We start from the raw sequence: 9,235 nt of genomic DNA on the forward strand, positions 1-9,235 counted from the left end.
TCTCAGCTTTTCTTACCATAACCATTGAGACCTCTTTGCGTCAGCTGGCCGGTTGCCACCTTAAGCATCCAAAATGAGAAGAAAGCAAAGTAAGGGACTTGTAGAGGAGATTCATTGCATGACATGCTTCTTTTTTGCCTTTTGACACTTGTAATTATGCATCTGAAATCACAGGAATTTTGAAAACTTATGCAGCTGCTGTTCCAACCAGCTGCAGACCAGTGCATGGGAACCGCAAAACTCCAGGAATTTCATACAGCAGAGAACAAGCTTCATCCGGCTTCTCCTCACACTGATGGCTGATGTGCTGACCGTAAAGCTTCACCTTACAGATGTTCTAGGGCATCCCCTGAAGCCGTCTGCCAGGAACCTGCAGGCCCGGTGTTTAAAGCTGGGTGAAGCCTGGCTATGAAAGCACCTGAGCTTTATATAGAGTGAGGATGGCACTGATGTGTCCCCAGAGGCTGCACACCTTGTTTCTGTAGGCCGTGCGCTGATACACAGCAGCAAATACGTTGCTGCTTCTGACGTGTGGCAGCTGCAGCAGGGACCACTAGGGAGCTGCGTGTGCCTGCAGCTCTTCCGGAGCCAGGCAGGAGCACTGCCTCCTTGCAGAGCCCAGGCTGAGGAACATTTTAGCACGTCTGAGGGGGTTATGATGTGGGAGATCCTGGTTTTGAAAGTCTTCCTGAGCCAATACTTCTATGTGCGTGAAGATTTGATCAGCAGGGGAGCCTGCAATGGGAGATGCTGTGCTCCAGGCTCATGCTGGAAAAGGTGGATCCCAACCCCAGACACTACCTTGGTGCACGGAGGTATTAATCCAGAGCCTTCCTGCTCTTCCCCAGGGGCCATTAGTTGGCCATGGCTCCTACAGAGTCAAACCAAATTGCGGAAGTAAGGCTGACGTGGGAGCTGGCTGTCCTTGTCACTGCCTTAACCGAGGAAATCATCCTGAAGATCTCTATAGCTGAAGCCAGGAACAGAGCTGCTTTTTGATCTAGGGAGACTAGTCTAGCCCAGCAACAGATTAGAAGGGAAAGTATATTGTTTTATAAGCAGATCCATGTACAGCTAACTTGGAGGCGAAAGACGAAGGCAACTTGGAGTGCCAGGAATTTGTGAGAGGAGGCAGGTGACAGTGACCTTGTTACAGACCCAGGTACTCCTTGGACCTGTTTGCCTGTGTAGTGCTGAGCTGTGATCCTTCCAAATGGACCACAAATCCACAGCCATAGTCTTCTGGTCAGGCAAGACATCCACGGACAACTCCAAAGCAGCGGTAGTTATTGATGAGTGATAAAATAAAGTAAAAATGTGTGCAGTTTTCATGAGAGAAGGAATTTCATTGTCTTACTGAAGGATTTGCCACTTTCCCCTTGTGCCACCACTGTGTAAGCCTGTGAGCAAGGAATAACTTGCCTCTGAACTGACAATTTTGGGAATTCATATCTTCGATGATCTGAGCTCACTCTCTGTTAAGCCATTTCATGACTGAAAATGCCACCCTCTATATGAAATAATATCAGATATTATTTGAAATGTCAACGGCATCTAACTTGTAAAACAACAGCTGGACTCTGAATCTCTAGGCAGTTCAGAACTGGAGCTGGTCAGGAGTTTTTTGAAGGATAAAAAGAGACTTCACTGAAGATATTTTCTTCAGCTGTGGGAAGCTCAGAACTCATTTTGAAAAATGATTTATTTTAGAATAAATGACATCTTATTAGACAAAGTGATTTTTTTTTCCTGTGGGAAAAAAAAGCTAATATTGCCATAGCTAACATCTTCCTTTCAAAGCGAAGCCTTGGCAAAGTTGTAGTTCTTAGTGGAAAGCTGACAAGCAATCAAAACCTCAACCTGTGTCTATTTGTTTGACCCTGTGTGCAGTCCTAGCAACTACTGAGAAATGACATGTTTCTGAAATTATAGTGTTGAGTCTGATGTCCTGTCTAATTTCCTTTCTGTGACTACATTTCCCCCCCATAAAGACTGGAGGAATACTGCATGGTAACTCATGAGCTGTGCTATCATTCATGATTGTTGTTCACTGTTAAATAGCCTTTGTATGCTATATCTTATATGGCGCTGGATGTTATTTATTAACATATGCAACCTTAAATCATGATTCATATGAAACTGCAATCTCTGAGAGCTGAAGAGAGTCCTAAAATGATGCATTGAACACAATTTCTACCTCAGATACCAAGTCGTGCAACTTCAAAGAGGCAGCTGAATAAAATGGAACAGCAATTCATAAGATTATCATCAGCAGAAGCTTGCCTTTTCTCCATTTTTTTAAACGAGAAACAAAAACATAATTGCTTTACAAGATACTTTTTCTTGAAATTCAATCCATGCTCACAAAAAAGCTTTTCAAAGCTTTGGACAATTTTGAATGAAGCTTCGGGTGTTCAGCAAAGTATCGCTTGGATGAGATTTGCTTAACTCCAAGTCCCCAGTTTGAAAACTGTTCTGATAACAGTGCAGGGGTTTTTTTCTGACAAATGTCTGTGTGTGCATCTTTTTACAATACCTTTTTCAGTCTCTGGCTTGACTCTTCTAGCCACCTGCTGCTGATTCTATTTCCATCACATCTGAAGCAATGTGTGTGGTTTCTCACTAACAGACTTCATCATCTTTGAGGCCGTTCACAGGACTCCCTCCAGTATGTCCATATGCCTTCTGCTGGGGAGCCCAGCACCGGACCCAGCACTACAGATGTGTCTCACCGGGCTGAGCAGAGGGGAAAGGCCACCTCCCTTCATCTGCTAGCAATGCTCTGCCTAGCGCAGCCCAGGATGCTGCTGGCTGCCTTTGCTGCAAGGGCACGTTGCTGGCTCACGTTCAGCTTGTCCACCAGAATCCCCAGCACCTCCTCTGCAAAGCCGCTTTCCAGCCGGTCGGCCCCAGCCTGCACTGGTGCTGGGGGTTATCTGCCCCCGGGTGCAGAGCTTTGCATTTCCCTCTGTTGAACTGCCCGGGGTTCCTGTCAGCCCACTTCTCCAGCCCATGGAGGTCCCCAGAATGGTGGCCCAACCTGCTGGTGTAGCAGCCACTCCTCCCAGTGCAAAGCTGCTGAGGGTGCACTCTGTCCCATCATCCAGCTCACTAAAGATGACAGTTAAACAGTACTGGCCCCAGTACCTGCCTCGGGGCACACCGCTGGTCACTGCCCTCCAGCTGGACTTTGTCATAGCCCTTTCAGCCTGACAGTTCAGCCACTTTTCAGTCTACCTCACACCACTGATCTAGTCCATACTTCATCAATTTTTCAGTAAGGATGTTACAGATGACAGCAGCAAATCCTGCTAAAGCTGAGCTAGACTGCAGGGTCAGTGTTCGGGTCGGTGAATTCAAAACACTGATTTGCTCGACTGATGGTAGCCCAGCAGACTTGGCTTGGGGCAGTTAAAGATGTGCTCACAAAAATCTCTCTGCTGACAGTGCCCACAGTTGCAACCCAAAACAAAAAGACTGTCAAAAGGAAGAAATACAGTCAGCAAGCTCAGCCCTTTACACAGCATAGGTAACTGAAACAAATAATGTCTTGTCTTTCATGAGGAAATTCAGTCCTCAGTCTTCTCACTCCACACTTACAAAAGGGTAAATGAGAGCCAAATGTTGCTTGCAGCTGAGATGGAAAAAAGAAAAGCAGCTTGTCTTGTACTGAGTTTTATCTGAGGATGAAAACTACTGAGCTGCGTTTTTTTTAATGAGATTTGTTTTTATGAATTTCTGATGTGCTGATATTATAGCAGATAATCCTCACTGAGGGTTGTGATGCTGCCCTTCCTGCCCAGCGCCTCCCTTCCACCAGCTCTTCCCATTTCTTGAGAAGCATTAATTCTTGTCAAGTGTAAATGCCTTTTTTATGATGCTGCAGAAATCCAACAATAATAAAGAGCTGTGCAGAGAAAAATCTCTCTACCTCCACCATGAAGACTAAAAACTGTTTGAGGGAGGAGAAAAAGTAAATTGCTAGCTGTCAGGCTTTTGATGCTTTTTCCTTTTCAAGTGGATAATACAGATCTTCCTGTACACTCCGGAGCTGTGTAGAAACTTCTTCATTGCTCATCCGACTTCTGAAGTTGCTCTTATGAAACAGAACAAAAAGGAGAAAAAGAGTTGCTGATGAATTACTGCGGAGAGGGATCAAGCCTCTATGAGCGGCTCATATCTTCCAGCCACCAAAGCTGGTGCCTAAATGCTGCACAGGGTTATCTACAGTCATAACCCCAAACTGAGCAGTAAAACCTTGGCACAGGTTCATCTCCTTCAAGAATTTTGCTTGATCATTATGTGCAATGAAAACAGCCTGCCTGGAGGGTGTACCAGGTCGGAAGGCCCTGCTGATGAACTGTGGGGCAGAAGTAAACAGCAGGGTAGATTTTTCAGCCTGTTTTTTCCAGACTTCACTATCCATGATAGTTTATGAAGACTGTTGTCCTCTGAAGAACTGAACAGCTTTTATAGATAACAACCATTTAAAGGCACTGGTCTGGATCAATAATGGATCTGAAACACCATAAGCCAAGGTAGACCAGAGAAGAATTGAGGGGAATTTTCCTGCTGCAGCTTTTGAAGGAGAACCCCTGGGCTCCTCTTGCCATCTGGACAGCATAGCCCTTGCAAGATTGCTCTTCCCTGGAGACCCTGAGACACAGCCGATACATTCCGGAGGAGGATCAGATCGTGCAGAGCTGTACAGTGGGTGACACACACAGGGCCAGGTGGAATGGCGTGACTGGCTGGGTAGATGAAGGGAGAGCCATGGATGTTGTCTACCTAGACTTCAGCAAGGCTTTCGACACAGGGTCCCATAACATCCTCCTAGGGAAGCTCAGAAAGTATGGGCTGGATGAGTGGTCAGCAAGGTGGATTGAGAACTGGCTGTATGGCAGAACTCAGAGGGTTGTCGTCAGCGGCGCTGAGTCTAGTTGGAGGCCTGTAACTAGTGCTGTCCTCCAGGGGTCAGTACTAGGCCCAGCCTTGTTTAACTTCTTCATCAACGACCTGGATGAAGAGTTAGAATGTACCCTCAGCAAGTTTGCTGATGACACCAAACTGGGAGGTGTGGTAGATACACCAGAAGGCTGTGCTGCCATTCAGCGTGACCTGGACAGGCTGGAAAGCTGGGCAGAGAGGAACCTGATGAGGTTCAACAAAGGCAAATGCAGGGTCCTGCACCTGGGGAGGAACAATCCCATGCATCAGTACAGGCTTGGGATGGACCTGCTGGAGCGCAGCTCTGTGGAGAGGGACCTGGGTGTCCTGGTGGATGACAGGTTAACCATGAGCCAGCAGTGTGCCCTGGCTGCCAAGAAAGCCAATGGGATCCTGGGGTGCATCAAGAAGAGTGTGGCCAGCAGGTCGAGGGAGGTTCTCCTTCCCCTCTACACTGCCCTGGTGAGGCCCCATCTGGAGTACTCTGTCCAGTTCTGGGCTCCCCGCTTCAAGAAAGATGAGGAGCTACTGGAGAGAGTCCAGCGGAGGGCTACGAGGATGGTAAGGAGACTGGAGCATCTCTCCTACGAGGAGAGGCTGAGGGACCTGAGCTTGTTCAGCCTGAAGAAGAGAAGGCTGCAAGGGGACCTAATATATACTTACAAATATCTGAAGGGTGGGTGTCAGGAGGATGGGGTCAAGCTCTTTTCATGGTGCCCAGTGACAGGACAAGGGGCAATGGGCACAAACTGAAGCAGAGGAAGTTCCGTCTGAACATGAGGAAGAACTTCTTCCCTCTGAGGGTGACGGAGCACAGGAACAGGCTGCCCAGGGAGGTTGTGGAGTCTCCTTCTCTGGAGATATTCAAGACCCGCCTGGACAAGGTCCTCTACAGCCTACTGTAGGTGACCCTGCTTCGGCAAGAGGGTTGGACTAGATGACCCACAGAGGTCCCTTCCAACCCCTACCATTCTGTGATTCTGTGAAAACGCCTGCTCAGCAAGTGTCCCTTGGCCCAGGAGAGGCAAAGGCTTGGTCTTGCTGTCAGCATTAGCAGAGGTTAACGCTACCCCGCTGCAGGGCCCCAGCACCTTCCTGAACTGGGCCCCAGAGGGGTACTGGGAATATCTACAAATGCTGGGCAGCTGCTGGGCCAGACCAGCATTTCCAGGCTGGGGGAAAAAAGTGTTAAAGATTTGAGGTGAGGGTGGTCCCACTGAGAACGGGGAGTCACCGTCTCCATCCTCAGACTGAACGCTACATAACAGACCATTGCTGCCGTGACTCAGAGCAGGGCTTTTTACAGCTGCGATTTAAACAGCAGAGAAGTTCTGTCCTTTTCCAGACGAAAAAGTTTTGACCACGGCTCTTTTCCCTTTCTGTGGCCGACAGCGTGGTCCACTTCTCGCTCTGATGTGAAACACCAGGTCAGTGAGCGCTGGCAGCTGCTAGCAGCCAGTGGTGCAAGGAAGAGCAGTGCCCTCGTGCCGTGCCCATCTGCAGCGGTGCAGACAGACTGCACGCGTATGTACGCACACGCCTGTGCGTGGCCTCTCATTCTTCTAAATGCCATCTAGCTGAAAACGCTGCTTGGCAAAGCCAACGGAAGAGGCAATCAGGTGTGGGGAGCAGAGCACTGGTTTGGTCCAGTTCTTCCCGGGGTTTGCAGAGACGCCGGGTAAAGTCACCGCAGCACTCTGCACTCCTGGTGCCCCCTGTAATTAAATCGCCGGCTCCTCTCAGCAGAGGCTGGCCGTGTACAGCTTTGAGCAATGAGGATTTGATCTTGTTTGAGGTCCCTTGGCACTGCATTAATACTATTATATTAATCTTATTATATGATTTACTGTCACATCACCAGTATGGTTTTTAAGAAGAATGACCCTGCAATGAAGGGACAGAGCTGAGGATAGGAAGTTAAAACTTCTAATCTCAATTTCTGTTATAATTTTGAGCTTAGCATTTATTCCTTCAACTGGCATAAAACCCTGGTTTGCACAGATTAGCCATCAGTGAACTAAGATTCGTAGAAATTCTCTTCAGATTGCTCTGTTTGTTGCTGTTGTTATTTATTTTGTTTCCGGCTGTGACACAGATAATCTATTTAAGATCATGTTACCATGTTCACAAAGAGGCTATATAGGAAAGGCAATATAAATTACCGTTCATAAGGAAATGGCATTCTCCCAGGAGTCTGAAGCTGAGAACGAACGGGCTGTGCGGCTGCGGTGGGGAAGAGAGGGGAGTCGCAGGGAGGACCCGCTTGGCAGCACATACGAGAACAGAGGTTTCACTGTCCCTGTTTTGGGTTGACACAGGCAGCTGAAATTCAAATCGCCCTTTCCTTTGTCATCTAAGATGGCATCTGTGCTAGGAGAGCAGGGACAGCAGATACCCACCACCCCACGAGCCCCCACACAGACACTGGTGCGTTCCTAGCACCACCTAATACTGCAAGCCCAGACATACACGTCTGAACAAGCGTGACTGATTAGCTGTGGATGTACAGTAATTAAACCATGCTCAGAAACGTTGGCTGAGGCTCTGGTCCGTAACTCTCTGCAGTGCCTGTGCACCGGCATCTTCTTGGGCACAGCCCAAGCGCTCAGAGCGCGGCTGGGGGAGGCAACTGGAGGACACTGCTGTCAGCAGGCAGCGTGGGCATGGCATCTTCGCTTGGAGGAGAGAAAAGAGAGCTTTGGCCTTGGAAACAGGCAACAATTCCTGACATATTTTATTTGGTGGTATAGGAGAGGCAGCTGTGGAGGAGGTTCTCCACTAGCCAGGGACTCCAGGTGAAGGCTGGAAGGGAAAATTTCAACTGGGATGTTTTTCAGAAGGTGCTCAGTAGACTCTGGGTTAGGGTATGGGAAAAGCCTCCCTGAGTCATCCTCACATGGCACTCAGTCATTTTGGGTGCGATCGCTGCAGCGGTTTGACAAAGGCCATTTGTGGAAGGGCAAGCGGAGAGGAAAGCAAACCATGCAAACAAATGACTTCCGAGAGCTTGGCCTCGCCTAATGCTGACAGCAAAATGGCACACGAATGTAAACAGGCAGCTCTCCTCCCCCACCGAGGGAGGGAGGGTTGAAAAGCACTCCCCCATTTGCTGCACCCTGCTGTCTCCTCCATTCCTTGTTCTTCTCTCACACAATTCCTGGGGCCTTTCCTTTTCTCACTTCATGATCTCAGCTCAAGCTGTGATTTAGAGACTGCATGATTGCCTCCCATTTGCTGTTCTGGAAAACAAAGCTAAAATGCACTTTGTTGAAGTTTTCCAGCAGCAGCAGCACTTTATCCTCACTACAGCAGGATGGGATAAGAACGGTGTCAGTGTTTTGACCTTCAGCAGGCTCTTCATTTACTGCAATGAGACTAGTGCTCCATATGAGATACGTACTGATGCCTCTCTCCATCTTAAGTGTTAGAGGAGTGCAAGACAGATGTTTCTAAGCAATGCAATACTTGCTTTTCTTCATTGATGTGGAAGGAAAATGGCATTATTTGGTGTATCTTAATTCATGTGCAGACTGATGTCGCAAACTATAGCTGCTAGTTTCTTCTATTCACTTGGAAACAGTGCTAGACAAAGAGTGACAGCTTGCCATAATCTCCCTGCACCGTCTTCTGTACACACGAATGATTGAAATGACCTTATCAGTGGTTTATGATACTTGTTCTGATGAGTTTGTTAATTGGAAGATACAGACTATCCTGTAAACAAAGTACTGCTTTGCAAAATATTCTTCTGTTGTGAACACAAAGCCATACACCACATCATTGCACCTTGTGCTCCACCAACTCTACATGGAGAGTCTTGAAAACTTCAGAGTTAACTGCTGGGAAGTCAAGGTTCATTAAAGCAGAAATAGTAAAAAAAGATCCTAACTTTATATGCTGATGGTGAGAAAAGAGTAGCTCCTTCCTATAAAGTAGAAATGTGTTTGAAACCCCCAATAAGAGTTCCATATCTACTAGACAGCACAGCCAGGCCTCGTTTTCCGTATTTCCTTACTCACTTCCCTTTTCTTGTGTCTTTTTCTATATCAGAGAGACTCCCACCTCACAACATGCTTTTCTTTGGATGTTGGGGATTTGGGTTTGAATCCCCTCAGGCAGAGCAGGGAACTAAATGGGGGATGCCGTATCGGGGGCAGGGACTCAGTGCATGGTAAGTTTTAAGATGAATAAGACATAGCCTCTATGGCTTAGGTACATCAGGGCAAGGCAGCAGATGTTGCAGAATGAGTTATAGACCAAAACTGGGATCTACTTTCCGCTGGAGTCC

Source organism: Opisthocomus hoazin, chromosome Z (assembly GCF_030867145.1).
Source record: "Opisthocomus hoazin isolate bOpiHoa1 chromosome Z, bOpiHoa1.hap1, whole genome shotgun sequence".
Lineage (NCBI taxonomy): Eukaryota > Metazoa > Chordata > Aves > Opisthocomiformes > Opisthocomidae > Opisthocomus > Opisthocomus hoazin.